This window comes from Sus scrofa, chromosome X (genome assembly GCF_000003025.6).
Source record: "Sus scrofa isolate TJ Tabasco breed Duroc chromosome X, Sscrofa11.1, whole genome shotgun sequence".
NCBI classification, from domain to species: domain Eukaryota; kingdom Metazoa; phylum Chordata; class Mammalia; order Artiodactyla; family Suidae; genus Sus; species Sus scrofa.
Genome location: NC_010461.5, coordinates 16,525,389 through 16,539,717, shown reverse-complemented (window position 1 = coordinate 16,539,717; position 14,329 = coordinate 16,525,389). Strand labels below are relative to the sequence as shown.

The 14,329-nt window shown below is 38.9% G+C and overlaps 1 protein-coding gene across 9 annotated transcripts in view; it reads left to right on the top strand.

The window, feature by feature from the left end:
* Positions 1-14,329, top strand: part of RPS6KA3 (ribosomal protein S6 kinase A3) — a 124,454-nt gene that overhangs the window by 37,137 nt on the left and 72,988 nt on the right. The gene's annotated exons all lie outside the window — the stretch shown is intronic.

Here is a 14,329-nt window from a genome sequence, read left to right as displayed (position 1 = left end):
TTTTTTCCCTTTATGCAAGAATTCCTTTGGGAGAAAAACCTTCAAATTTTTGATTCTCTATAGTCTAAAAATCAAAATATTTTCCATGGTTCATACTTTCCTTCTGAGTGCTCATAGCTGTGTTAGCAACATTTACATCTGAAGGAAAATAGCATTCTCGAGATTGGCTAAAAAGATGCAGTAGTAAAATATTAGCAGCAGTGTGGGTGAAGTTGTTGAGATCATTCCACATTATAGGAATTGAGTACAAGTATGAGATAAAGCCTACTACTTATTATTTCTTTAATGGTGTTAAAGCCAAAAGATTGTCAAATACATTTAAGCCTTATACTTTTAAATTGTATTTGCCTTTAATGTACAATTGAAAGTTTTCATTTTGGCAGTTACTGATAATTTAAATAGTGAAAGTTGAGATGTTGCAGTAGTTTCTATTTTATGCGTAACATAGCTTATGCATAAACTTACTAGCTTAAAACAACATACATTTATTCTTTCACAGTTTCTGTGGGCCAGGAATCTGGGCACAGCTTAATGGGGTCCTTTGGTTCAGAGTCTCTCACAGGCTACCATTAAGGAGTTTGCCTGGTCTAGTGTTTCATCTGAACCTTGATCTGCCTCCAAGCTCACAAGTTTGTTAGCCCAGATTCCTCAAGTTTGTTAGCCCAGATTCCTGGCCCATAGAAACTGCAAGATACTGACCGTATGTATGAAGCATCAACTGATGGGCTTTCTTGTAGGTTGATTGGCCCCTTTTCTATGCGTCAGAGTGCAAGAGTGTGATTAGCCAGTTGCAGTCACAACAAAACTATAGGATGGAGAGAATAATAAGAGAGAAGAAACCTGGATCCTTAATGACCTAAAGATCTGACGACACCCTTCCCTCTAACCTAGCGTCACACCTATCAACTGCTTCATGAGAGAAAAATAGGCACTTATGTGGTTTGAACCTTTGCATTTTGGGGTCTTTTTATTACAGCACCTTAGTCTGCTGACTACATCTAATCACTCATTAATGAAGTAGTTAATGAATGTCTGTTAGGTGCCAAGAACTCTGCTTACTTGTTAGAGAAACAAAAGGACATATGGGAAACTTGAAATTTTAAAATGGCAAAATAAAGCTGTTTTCGTCCTCTTCTCCTCTGGAAAATTACCATCCAAAGCAAAAAGGAGAGTAAGAAACAGAAACATGGTCTTTGAAATTAGAAAACTTCTGTTATTTGAACCACAATGTATAGAATATAAAAAGCAGGAGTTCCCGTCATGGTGCAGTGGTTAACGAATCTGACTAGGAACCATGAGGTTGCAGGTTCGATCCCTGGCCTCGCTCAGTGGGTTAAGGATCTGGCCTTGGCCGTGAGCTGTGGTGTACGTTGCAGACGCGCTCGGATCCCTCGTTGCTGTGGCTGTGGTGTAGGCCGGCAGCTACAGCTCCGATTAGACCCCTAGTCTGGGAACCTCCATATGCTACGAGAGCGGCCCCAGAAATGGCAGAAAGACAAAAAATAAAAAAAAAATAGAAATTAAAAAAATGAAAAGCATATAAAAGTCGTAACAAGAGGAAATTATACGACCTCAGTGTTTGTGAGGAGTACCTCAGCACGAAGCCATCATCCAGGGCCCCAAAGCACCAGAAGATCTCATGAATGAGGTCATCAGGTCCTATGGAAAGTGGAGGTATGGCATGGAACTGAATATAGAAATTGGTTAAATGTCTATATAAAATGCTCTCACTCTATTTCCTCTCCTACTCCTGGAAGAGACAGAAAGTATTTCATAGAGAAAAATGAACCAGAGAGGCTCCAGACTTGGGGATGCCCAGGCATAGTAGAAAGTGAGGTGAGACCCTGGGATAGAAACAGGGAGACCAAGTGAAAGCCTATTCCTCAATGGTGATATGATCCCCTTCCCCTATCCATTCCACCAACCAGGACCATATCCTCCAGACACGAAAGTAGAATCATCTTTCCTGAAGAAACCAAATGATCCCTGATAAAATTCTTTGAGTTACTGACATTTGGGAGATCTGAGATCTTCAGTGTAAGACTGGCTACTTGGCTAGCTAACCCACAAAAAAAGCCTACCAGTTGACAAGCTCTAGAACATCCGGTCCACTCTTAGTGCCTCATTCTTTATTCTTTTTTTTTTTTTTTTTTTTTTGGTCTTTTTAGGGCCACACCCACAGCATATGGAGGTTCCCAGGCTAGGGGTCCAGTTGGAGCTGCAGCCGCCGGCCTACACCACAGCCACAGCAACATGGGATCCAAGCCGTGTCTGCGACCTACACCACAGCTTACGGCAACGCCGGATCTTTAACCCACTGAACAAGGCTAGGGATCAAACCCACAACCTCGTAGTTCATAGTTGGATTCGTTAACCACTGAGCCACGACGGGAACTCCAGTGCCTCATTCTTAAAAATGAGTTAAAAGCGAAATATCACCAGATATTTGAGAAAGGATTCCAATGTGAAAGAATAAGATCTTGGGGAAACAGACTGTACAGGAAAAGGGAAAAGAAAAGTTAAATTAATATCCTTTGAGGGAGTTCCTGTTGTGGCACAGTGGAAAATTAATCCGACTAGTATTCATGAGGATGTGGGTTCGATTCCTGGCCTTGCTTAGTGGGTTGGGGATCCCATGTTGCTGTGGCTGTGGTGTAGGCTGGGAGCTCTAGCTCCGATTCAACCCCTAGCTTGGGAACTTCCATATGCCACTAGTGCAGCCCTAAAAAGCAAAAAAAAAAAAAAAAAAAAAAAAAAAAAAAAAAAAAAAATCCTTTGAGTGCTAAGAGATGGAATTGATTTCCTAAACCAAGAGTAGGATGCTATTTTTTATCAGAAAAATAAACTCTAAGAAATTAAAAATGTGATAGTAATATTTTCTATTTTAGTACAATATTTAGAAACTAAACTTGAGAAAACCTCCCTCAAGATAGAGCAAGACAAAGAAAAAGGAAAAAAAGCAATCTGGCACTTACCCAGTAGGAGTTCTAAAAGGAGATAGTGGAGAAAAAAATTAAGAAAGAATACCAGAGACACATGCACCTGCATGTTCATTGCAGCACTATTCACAATAGCCAGGACATGGAAACAACCCACATGTCCATCGACAAATGATCGGATTCAGAAGAGGTGGTATATATAAACAATGGAATACTACTCAGCCGTAAAAAAGAATGACATCATGCCATTTGCAGCAACATGGATGGAACTAGAGAATCTCATACTGAGTGAAATGAGCCGGAAAGACAAAGACAAATACCATATGATATCACTTATAACTAGAATCTAATATCCAGCACAAATGAACATCTCCTCAGAAAAGAAAATCATGGACTTGGAGAAAAGACTGGTGGCTGCCTGATGGGAGGGGGAGGGAGTGGGAGGGATCAGGAGCTTGGGTTTGTCAGACACAACTTAGAATAGATTTACAAGGAGATCCTGCTGAGTAGCATTGAGAACTTCATCTAGATACTCATGTTGCAACAGAACAAAAGGTGGGGGAAAAAATGTAGTTGTAATGTATACATGTAAGGATAACCTGACCCTCTTGCTGTACAGTGGGAAAATAAAAAAAAAAAAAAAAGAAGAAGAAAAAAAGAAGTTCTGTGATTGACCTGGGATTAAAAGCAAAAAGAAAAAGAAAGACTACCGTAAGATACATGTTTTTTTCCCCACATCTTAATATCTCTGAAATCAGAATGTTTGTTATAATTGAAGGTATGACGCATTTTAATTGGCAGCACTTTTTCTTTCATAATGGTACAGTGATCATTGTACTCTTAGATTATATAAATTACAAAAAAAAAATACAAAGTACCAAAAAAAAATTTTCCCCAACATCATGGCTATGAGTCTCCAGATTAAAAACAGCCTCCTGGAGTTCCCGTCATGGCTCAGTGGTTAACGAATCTGGCTAGGAACCATGAGGTTGCGGGTTTGATCCCTGCCCTTGCTCATTGGGTTAAGGATCCGGCGTTGCTGTGAGCCGTGGTGTGGGTCACAGATGTGGCTCGGATCCCGTGTTGCTGTGGCTCTGGCATAGGCCGGCGTCTACAGCTCTGATTGGATCCCTAGCCTGGAAACCTCCATATGCTGCGGGTGCAGATCTAGAAAAGGCAAAAAGACAAATAAATAAATAAAAATAAAAACAGTCTCCTGAAAGCCTATCAAAGAAAAAGAAAAACAACCCTACTGTCAAGAAATTTCATTATTATGAAATATCAAAACATTAGGGATAAAGCGAAGATCCTAAAATTTTTGCTGTGGGCTAGATATGTACTTTCAAAAGTCATTGTGTTGAAGCCTAATCCCCAGTGTGATGATGTTTAGAGGTGGGGCCTTTGAGAGGCGGTTAGGTCATAAAGGGCAGACCCCTCATGAATGGAATTAGTGCCCTTATAAAATAGACCCCAGAGAGCTCCTCTCTCACCCCTTCTGCTACATGAAGATACATCAAGATGGCCATCTATGAACCAGGAAACAGATCCTCACCAAACACTGAATCTGCTGGCAACTTAGACTGGGACTTCTCAGCCTCCAGAACTGTGAGAAATAAGTTTGTTTATTATAAGCCATTCAGTCTATGGTACTTTGTTATAACAGCCCAAACGGACTAAGACAAGCTTTTAGAGATTTTTTTTTTTTTTTTTTTTTTTGCCTTTTCTCTTTTTAGGGCCGCACCCGCTGCATATGAAGGTTCCCAGGCTAGGGGTCGAATTGGAGCTGTTGCTGCTGGCCTACGTCAGAGCCATAGCAATGCAGGATCCAAGCTGCCGCATCAGCCACCTACACCACAGCTCACGGCAACGCCGGATCCTTAACCCACTGAGCAAGGCCAGGGATCTAACCCGAAACCTCATGGTTCCTAGTTGGATTTGTTTCCGCTGCACCACGACAGGAACTCTTTTTTTTTTTTTTTTTTTGAGGTTTTATATATATATATATATATATATATACCATATAGAAAGCACTGGGTATAAGAATAATATCAGACATTTCAACATTGAAAGTTAAAAGTCAAGGAGTAATGCCTTTGATGCTTAGTGAAAATGATTTTCAACCAAGATATTTTAAGACATGTACCTCTTCTTAGGAAGTTGATGAAAAATGGGCTCTGCCAACACTAGATTATTATCTAAGGAAAAGAGACATGAGATTCAGGCAACTAATGATCCAGCATTTACAAGCACAGTGAAGAAAGTTCTTTCCCATTATGATGAATAAAGGATGCTCAGAAGACCGGTTCATTCAGTAGGCTTAGAGAATCCTCAGTCCATATTGAAGCAGACAGATGATTCCAGGAGGGCTGTCTCCAGGAAAAAAAAAAAAAAAAAAAGTTAGCAGTGATCAATTATCCAGTAGGTTTGAGTGTTGAAAATTCACTTGAGAGCCTGGGTGAGAAGAATTTGATTTAGGCATAAAGAAAAGAAAGCAAATTTTAAAACAACTATAAACTTAAAAAAGAAACATTATGGAGTTCCCGTCGTGGCGCAGTGGTTAACGAATCGGACTAGGAACCATGAGATTGCGGGTTCGGTCCCTGCCCTTGCTCAGTGGGTTAAGGATCCGGCGTTGCCGTGAGCTGTGGTGTAGGTTGCAGACGCGGCTCGGATCCCGCGTTGCTGTGGCTCTGGCGTAGGCCGGTGGCTACAGCTCCGATTCGACCCCTAGCCTGGGAACCTCCATGTGCCGCGGGAGCGGCCCAAGAAATAGCAACAACAACAACAACAACAAAAAAGACAAAAGACAAAAAAAAAAAAAAAGAAAAGAAACATTATGCACAAGAAATGTAACTAGAGTATATTTCTTTAAGCAGTAAACAGTGAAATTCATATTTATGTATAATTGAATTCCTCACCAATTAACTTGCTCCAGCTCATGCCTTTTGTTCTCCATTTTCTGCTCAAGAGACTTAATTGTTTTTATCCTTTGTTGTGGTAGAGCTGGGAGAGAGACTGCCTTAATAGCAGAAGGTAGAGTGCTAAGATATCTGAAGCCAAGATATCTTCTTGGATGCCAGAATTTTCTATCCTTTCTCACCTGGCCAGAGGATGCCAGGCTCTTATGATCCATGCTGAAGAAATAGGGACTCTTGGCAGTTCAGGTCTCCATAATCATCCAAGAATCATTAAAGCATTTTTTGCTTAGTGAGGAAATAATTCTCTTAGTGGTCCTTATATTGCTGGGGAAAAGGTTCTTCTGAGGTTTGAGAATTAAAGAAGGTAAATAAGTACCTAGCACAAAGTAAGAGCCCAGTGAGTGTTAATTTTCCTGTCCTCTTCCTTCCAGAGGCTGATCCTGCTCTCTTAGACCATTCATCAGGGATAAAGTATACCTCTTAGGAATTAGGATGGTATCCAGTAATTTTGCAGCTAACAGTAGGCCTTGTCTCAGACAAAATTGTACAATTACTTGACTTTCTCTTAACTTGGTCCTTTCTGTTCCCCTTATTGTTTATTTCTAATGACCGTGCATACATTAATCGCTTATAGCATTAACTTTGTAAATATTATATTACTCCAGTCCTCAACATAGTATTTATTATCAACTCAGTCTTTATAGCTCTTGTATCAGAGTCACATGCATGATTGTGAAGAATTGGAGAAAGCTAGTTAAAAGCAGTAGAGGTAAAAATGGTTTAAAAAGAAAATGGAAATAGATTGTAAATGACCTTAGATGCCAAGTTAAAGAGCAGCACTCCTAGGAACAACATAGGCAGGAATACACTGTTATTGCCCCAGTCTTTTCAAATCCCCTTCAGGCATGATGGGCCTTTAGCACTACTTCCTTCTGACTTCTACACATGCTATAGCTACCATTCATATAATAACCCTAAAGCAGCAGTGGTGTGTATGAAGGCCTTCACGATATCCAGGGAATTTCATCAGGTCCCATTTGTCTGCTGGTTTCCATCATTTCCTTGAAGGTTCCCTCAGGCTACGGTAAAACTTGCATTTGAACATCCAAAATGATACGCATAGTCGTGAATCTAGCACACACTTGCACAACTCTTGCAGTTGTCATGAGTCAAAGACAAAATAAACTACAGAAACAGAAGCCCTGGCCGAGTATACAATAGAGACAGTGAAGAACCCACTCAACACAGAAAAGCACAATAGAGCCCTCATTGGCAGGGAACGTTTGTGGAGTGATACGATAACGACACTTACTGACTTACTGTGTAGACTATTGTCTGTTGTTCTAACTTTCATTGCCTGAGAGTATATTTTAGCATTTAGAACATGGGAAAATATGCTCTAGTAGATTTAAGCATATACCACTTAGGAAGTTGTATTTTCTGAGATAAATAGCATTATAATTAGTACTTCATGGTGCCATTAAATGGAGTATGTGTATAAAAGCCAAATTTCCAAGCATGTAAGGTTTCCTTTGCTATGTTTTTGGCTCTCTTTCAGGGCTATTTTTTTTTTTTTTCATTTCAAGTGTCCCATTCTCCCACCCTTAAGAGCTTTTTAAAAAATACAGCACCCCCCCCCTCCAGAAGTTCCTTGGTAGCCTAGTGGTTAAGGATCCACTGTTGTCACTGCTGTGGTTTGGGTTACTGCTATGGCTCGGGTTTGATCCTTGGCCTGGGAATTTCTGCATGTTGCAGGTGCAGCAAAAAAACAAAAACAAAAACCCTCCTTTTTAAAAATCATGGCTTGGAGTTCCCTTGCGGCACAGTGGGCTGATGATCTGGCATTGTCACTGCAGTGGTTTTGGTCACTGCTGTGCCATGAGTTCACTCCCTAGCCTGGGAACTTTCACACTCCATAGATGTGCCCCCCCCACCAAAAAAAATCGCGGCTTGCCTAACTCCTCTGATCCCTCTAATCCACATTCACTTCTCCTCTGCTGTAGTCTACTCATCACAATATGTCTTCTTTTCAGTTTAAGTGATCTAAACCATAATTAAAATTCTTTTGATTAAGTTCTGTTCAAATATGAATGGTTTATTGAGTCAACCTGAAATATTGGTGTATTGAAAGTTGTAACCTCTGTACTTAATTTAACCATTTTAGATAAACATGACTAAAGAACTCCAGGCTAAGCAGGAAAAATCTGTGTGAATAGGGAGACCAGCAATACCCCCTAGGCTATATTGCTGCTTACCGCAAGATTTCAGCCTGGGACATTGGTAGTGCTGCCCCCTTGCCCTCTCTTTTTTATGGTCAGGGGAGATACTGTGAGTGGAAGGTAGTGTGCTTTCCATTGACGTAGAGCCTTAGAAGCAACCCCTCTCAGTGCTCTAGGAATTCACTACCATTTGATTCAAGTTGATGATCATGAAACTTATTTCCTATCTCTAAAATCTTAGAACCTTAGCACTTTAGGACATTATCTGCTGACGCATGTGTGCTACAGAATAATTCTCAAATACTTAAATGTAAATCCTTAGATATTAAACCCTTTAGTGTCTGAAAAATTGATTTATACCAAAAACAGTTGTATCCAGAGGAATTAGTTAAGAACAGGTTAATTTTAAGTTTTTATCATAGTAGTTCATTTTTCTCCAGTGGGATTCATCTGTCATGAAGTCATGAAGATGACTGCTAACTGGGTTTGACCAAGGTTCAGGTCTTGTCAGACAAATATAATGTATGGTGTAGAAAAAATGTTCAGGAACTCTGCCATGTACCCTCTACTGAGCTGTCTTCCTTCAGGGTCTCATCTAAGGGTTTAGTACCCTGGTTTCTGACCTAAATCAGCCACTGGCTCCTTCCCCAGATAGTATTGCCTGGCTATGCTCCCATCAGCCTCATAGCCATTCCCATTTCCAAACTGTGAACTTGCGTAGCAGATCCTTTAACTTCTCTCTATGTCTTACCCTCTTCATCTATAGTGTGGATAATAATTCTTACTGTGGTGAGAATTAACTCAAATAATTTCTTATAAAGCATGGGTCTTAGCATATAGTAGTATCTTAAATGATATTGTTAGAATTATACATTATATTGAAAGGAATTTATTGATAAATGAGAATTCATTTATAAATAAAGGAACAAAGGATTCAGTGAAGGAAACTAGAAAAAAACTACCAAGTAAACCTATAAAAAGCAAGAGAAAGGATTTAAATACAAATTCCAAAATCAGTGAATTCGAAAACAGGGAAAATAAAAACAAAAGCAAACACACAACATTAGAAAGGCAAAATAGGGTGTGCCCATAGATAGGAAGGAGATTAAAACATGGTATAACAACTGAAATATTTACAGGTGAAATGATATAATATCTGGGATTTGCTTCAAAATAATTATGAGAGTGGGGGAAATAAATATATGAAACAAGATTGGCCAAGAGTTGATAATTGTTGTAGATGAGTGCTGGGTTCATGAGGATTTGTTACACTATTCTGTCTACTTTTAGATATAATTGAAATTTGCCATAAATGTGATTTTAAAAACATGATAGTATATTAAGTATAACTCTATGCTAATATGAAAGCCTTGCTGAAAAAAGTGGTTTTCTAAGAAAACTTAAATGATACAGTTTAGGAAGGAATAGAAAACCTATGACTTTACCAATAGCAAGGGAAAAATTTAAGTTATTAAAGTATGCGTACTGCCACATGCCCTCACTACAGTGCAAGGCCCTAGTAGGAAATACTTTGAAACCTCAAGAAATAGATCATGCATATGGTCTTTAAAATATGTGAAAGCATAGAAGAAAATTGCATTGCCTTTAGTCAGTTTTGTAAAGTTAGCATAGCCTAGCCCTGAAAGTGAAAGTTAACACATAGAAGGAAAGTGTGCCAATTTCATTTGTGAATGCAGATGCAAAAATGCTTTTAAAAATTTACAAATCAAATGCAGACTTCTATTAAAACGATGGAATTTTCCCAGAAATACATATTAGGACATTTATTGATTTAAGTTATCCAATCGGTAGGTCAAAGGAGAAAGACTAAGTTTATTACATTAGTAGATAATAAAAAGACATTTTATAAAATTAAATATCCCTCTTTTAGTAGAGGAAGTAGTCTGACATTAACATGATTAAAATAAGTTCAAAACCAAACACTGACATTATATTTAAATGATTTACTGAGTCTTTTCTCAAGATCACGGTAGCTCTATGCTCCATATGAGAAATTTGGGATTTATTCTGGGATGGGAAGCAATTAAAGAGTATGAGGTAGGGTACGACCTGGTCCGATTAATGTTTTAAAGTTATTCTGGCTGCCGTGAAGAGAAAGGACTATACAGGAAAAATTTAGAAGGGGGAAAACCAGTTAGATGGCACTATATGATAATGGTTTGTACTGAGAGTGGTAGAAGAAATAGAAATAGATAGGTTTGAGGTTTATTTCAGAGACAAGTGGAATTTGTTGATGGATTAAATAGGAAGAGAAGGAAATTAGATAATGAAGATAAGAGAAAGGAAAAAGGAAAAAGACTTACAGGTTTTGAGGACTGGTATTAATTCTGCTGCCTAAAATGAGGAAAGTTGGCTTCCCATTTGAAATCAAATCCAAACTTCTTGATAGTCTGTGAGGCACTACTTAATATGGCTTGACACTTAAGGAATTCTCTTTTAAATATTGAGATAAGGGAGTTCTCTTCATGGTGCAGCAGAAACCATTCCGACTAGGCACCTTTAGGTTGCAGGGTTCCATCCCTGGCCTCACTCAGTGGGGTTAAGGATGCAGCATTGCTGTGAGCTGTGGTGTAGCTTGCAGACACGGCTCGGATCTGGCATTGCTGTGGCTCTGGCATAGGCTGGCAGCAACAGCTCCTATTAGACCCCTAGCCTGGGAACCTCCGTATGCCATGGGTACAGCCCTAAAAAGACCAAAAAAAATTGAGATAGGAAAGAAACCAGATTATCAAATAGGCAGCTACTTCATGTTATCCTGATAGCTTTAGAAATTGGGCCTCGGAGTTCCCATCATGGCTCAATGGTAATGAATCCGACTAGTATCCATGAGGATGCAGGTTTGAGCCCTGGTCTCACTCAGTGGGTTAAGGATCTGGCATTGCTGTGGCTGTGGCGTAGGCCCCAGCCTTCAGCTCTAATTTGACCCCTACCTTGGGAACCTCCATATGCCACAGGTGCAGCCCTAAAAAGCAAAAAAAAAAAAAAAAAAGAAGAAGAAATTGGGTTTCATAAAGTGTTTCTTTTTTTCATACTATCCTAGTTCAAGCATATCTTCAACATGAATTTTATCATTCTTTTTTGAGATGAATGTTCTCCTTATAGAAATGTTCACTATGAATTCATTTGTGTTTTTTACATGTTAGTGTACACTAAATTGTCTTTTAAAATGTTTTCCAGTTATTTTGATTGATATTAGCATGACATCTTTAATTTGTGTAGGGTAAGGGACTGTGTACTTCTGAACAATCTTTCCATTTAGTGATCAAGATATGAAAGCTGATCTCTAAAAATACTCAATATGTGCTCGATATGTGTCCTAATTGTTCCCGGTATCATCCTTGGTGTTCACCACATTCTAGCCACCAAGGTCTTTCCTTTGTGTTTTGAATTCATTAAGCTGATTCCTAATCTCAGGGTTTTGCATTTTTGCATTCTATTTGAGGGCTCAAGACCATGAGTCAACAAACTTTGTATATAAAAGGGCTGGGCAGTAAATATTGTAGGCTTTGTGACCAGTGAGTTTACTGTAGCAGCTACTCAAGTCAGCAGTAGCCACAGTAGAGTAAAACCAGCAGGAGCTCTTACGTAAATAGAGATGAACAAGGACCAGATTTAGCCCATGACTGGCCCTGTCTGGCAGTAGTTTGCTCCTGCCTGAGGTCTTGGTGTTGTTCCCTCATTATTATTTAGGTTCTTCTTGGAGGACAACTTGGCAAATAAGTGAGGATCAAGAAACTTTAAAATGCTTGCATACTCTACTTCTAGAAATACAGTGCCATTTTTAGAAAGTATTTCTAGTGCATTGTGAATGTGCACAAAGAATGGGGACATCCCAACAATATAGAAGATCAAATACCCACCAAGAGGGGATTTGTATAGTAGCATCCTCTGCAATCATCAGTAGTGTATAGAAGATGACCTTAATGATAGAGAACAAAGGTCAGAAAACTATACCCAAGGCCTATACCCTATTTTTGTAAATGAAGTTTAATTGGAACACAACTTTACCCATTCCCCTTCCTGCTGTAATGGCAGTACTGAAAGAGACCAATAAGGCCTGCAAAGCCAAAAACATTTACTGTCTGGCCTTTTACAGAAAAAAAAAGTGATATATGTGTAGTATGGTCCAACTGTGTACATGTACATATACAGAAAAAGACTGGAAAGAGCCAAAATAGTGAATTTTTCCCCTGTTTTCCCCCCTTCTTTTTGTTTATTAAGTTTTCTATACTGGACATGGATAATTTTTATAGTAAGTGTTGTTTATTTATTTATTTATTTTGCTTTTTAGGGCCGCATTTATGGTAGTTCCCAGGCTAGGGGTCCACTTGGAGCTACAGCTGCCAGCTACGCCACAGCCACAGCAACATGAGATCCAAGCCACGTCTGTGACCCTGTACACAGCTCATGGCCATGCCAGATCCCATTGCCCCTTCTGAGCAAGGCCAGGGATTAAACCCACATCCTCATGAATACTCGTCGGATTCGTTTCCGCTGCGCCACGACGGGAACTGATAAAACCAGTAAGATGAAAAAATGAAAAACTAGCTGGAAATTTAATAAGATAAATTTAAAGATAGTTAAAAGAGGAGGAAAATTATCAACAATACTATCTAGTTATTGATACTTAATTGGTTAGCCATTATTTGAGTTCTTCCTGTGTACTGTTTGCTTTGAGGATACAAATATAAGTATGGTGCCTGTTCTGGAGATTAATCTGGTAGAGGCAATGGGATGTGCTTAAACACTATTAAATGGCATAAGCAATGTACTGGAGGGCCTTAAGAGCTTTCATTCTGGTTAGGAGATAGCTACACAATCAAGTAAAACAATTGCTCAGTGATGAGTGTGTAACACGATTATAAGGGATTGTAATCATGTGAGCTAGTCTTGAAACTCTATGGTACCTTTTGATGTAAAGGATTTTTTGAAATTTATAATCAAATGTACATCAGTATTTTCCTCTATGGCTTCTGCATTTTCTGAACAGGTAGCCACATGTCCTAACATCTCCCTCAGATGTCATGTCACATTTATTCTTTTTTTTAATTTTATTGGAGTGTAATTCACTTACAGTGTTTTACTTTCAGGTGTATAGCCAAGTGAATTGGTATTTTATATGTGTGTGTGTGTGTGTATATATGAAATTTGTTAAGTATATATATCAGAACCTACTGAACTATACAGTAAATTCTTGTTAATCATCTATTTTGTACAATAGTGTGTGTATGTTATTCCCATCCTCACAATTCCTCCCTCCCCCTCATGGTTTCCCCTTTGGTAACAATAAGATCGCTTATGAAATCTGTGAATTTGTTTCTGACTTATAAGTAAGTTCCTTTGTATCAGTTTTTTTTAAGGCATTCTTTTTTAATTTTTTTTATTGCTCAATATAATACATTTATAGTTGTACAATGATCGTCACAGCATTTCCATCCCAAACCCCCAGCACATCCCCCCACCCTGTATCAGTTTTTATTAGACTTCACATATTAGTGATCTCATATGATATTTGTCTTTGACCTCACTCTATGATAATCTCTAGGTCCACCCATGTTGCTGCAAATGGCATTATTTCATTCTTTTTTACGTCTGAGTAATATTCCATTATATATACATGGGTTTCTTTTAAACAATTTTATGATTAGTTTTAATTATACTTAAATATATGTATATCATGTAGCATATACCACATCTTTATCCACTCCTCCGTTGATAGACATTTAGGTTGCTTCCATGTCTTGGCTGTTGTAAATAGCACTGCAGTGAACATTGGAGTGCATGTATCTTTTCAAATTATGGTTTTCTCTGGATATATGTGCAGAGTGCAGTTGCTGGATCATATGGTAGTTCTATATTTAGTTTTCGTTTTGTTTTTTGGTGGTTTTTGTTTTTTTTTTTTTTTTTTTTTTGTCTTTTTGCCATTTCTTCGGCCGCTCTCGCAGCATATGGAGGTTCCCAGGCTAGGGGTCGAATCGGAGCTATAGCCACCGGCCTACGCCAGAGCCACAGCAACTCGGGATCTGAGCCGCATCTGCAACCTACACCACAGCTCACAGCAAAGCCAGAACCTTAACCCACTCAGTGAGGTCAGGGATCGAACCTGCAACCTCATGGTTCCTAGTCAGATTCGTTAACCACTGTGCCATGATGGGAACTCCAGTTCTATATTTAGTTTTTAAAGGAACCTTTATACTGTCCTCCATAGTGGTTGCACCAATTTACATTCCCA